Here is a 1,169-nt window from a genome sequence, read left to right on the forward strand (position 1 = left end):
GGATAAAAGCCATCCATAGGAGTGCGGCAATAATCTCGACCCTTGAAAGTTGAAAACTCAAAAATCCTGAGTCGATGCATTTTTTTCTAAGCCTTGTGACATAGCAGTCTCACGGACAACAAATCTCTTGACAGCAATATCTTGCTCCCGCCTCCCTTATTAGATTGGGTGTTCACTTGAAAAGTCCCGATATATCTCTTGTCGGAAAAATATTACCCAAATCAAAACTTAGAAAATTAATCTTCTCGACAGGAGTCCCCAATTTACACACTTTTGCCCACTCAAAAAGAAAATTAAAATCTGTAAAACCATCCATTGCAGGGTGTGAACCACTCAATGATAAAGCTAGGCCACCACATTCAAACTTGGTTACTTGTGCAATGACAATTGGTGAAACCATCAAATTATTTTCATCAACATTCTTATTCTCGTGAGGCCAAAATAAAGCTGCAAGACTGAGGTCCTCCCATGTTTTCTCTAGGAAATAGTTCAGCTTGCAATTAACGTCGGCCTTAGTGTATGAAACACCTTGATCATGACAAAGAATCGAACATTCATCTTTGTCGTACCTTCCTGCTGCTGGATAAACATGAGTCAATACCTTTGAAAGGGATTGCTCAAGTCGCTCATCAATGGTGGTGGAGTTGTCGAAATTATTATTAGGATAGAAAAGAACAAACGGGACGTGTTCTCTCTCGGATAATTGATCAAAGAAAGAGAGCTTGTAACGCTGAAGGTGAGGGGGAGTAGGTAAAGATGGCTTTTTGAGTTTCGTCTATAAGATTTCAACTTTTATGCAATCCTTCTGGTTGACAAATCCTATTTTCATTATTTTGGTGAGACAACTCAAATAGAAAAGAAATCAAAGATAGAGAACCGAAGAAGGCTACAAGAGGTACAATTGTTCCTCTGTAAGCTCCAGACCATATATAGCAAAAGTAAGGTGTACGACAAAGCTGGTAAAGATTTCCTTAAAACAAACAAGGAAAAAAAAATTAATTATATTTTGACCATAAGTAAGAATTCATTCATCAGGAAAGGAAATATTTTGACTGTGAAGAGATTCTAATATTATCTTTGGAACAATATGATTTCAGTCAATAAAGTGATGATAAAAATATTTGACTGTGAAGAGATTCAAATAATATCTTTGGAACAATATGATTCGA

At 36.5% G+C, this 1,169-nt stretch overlaps 1 pseudogene; it reads right to left on the reverse strand.

The window, feature by feature from the left end:
• Positions 1–4: 4 nt before the first annotated feature.
• Positions 5–866, reverse strand: LOC124890995 (annotated as a pseudogene).
• Between the last annotated feature and the right edge of the window lie 303 nt (positions 867–1,169).

The sequence above is a fragment of the Capsicum annuum genome, unplaced genomic scaffold (assembly GCF_002878395.1).
Source record: "Capsicum annuum cultivar UCD-10X-F1 unplaced genomic scaffold, UCD10Xv1.1 ctg28348, whole genome shotgun sequence".
Classification (NCBI taxonomy): domain Eukaryota; kingdom Viridiplantae; phylum Streptophyta; class Magnoliopsida; order Solanales; family Solanaceae; genus Capsicum; species Capsicum annuum.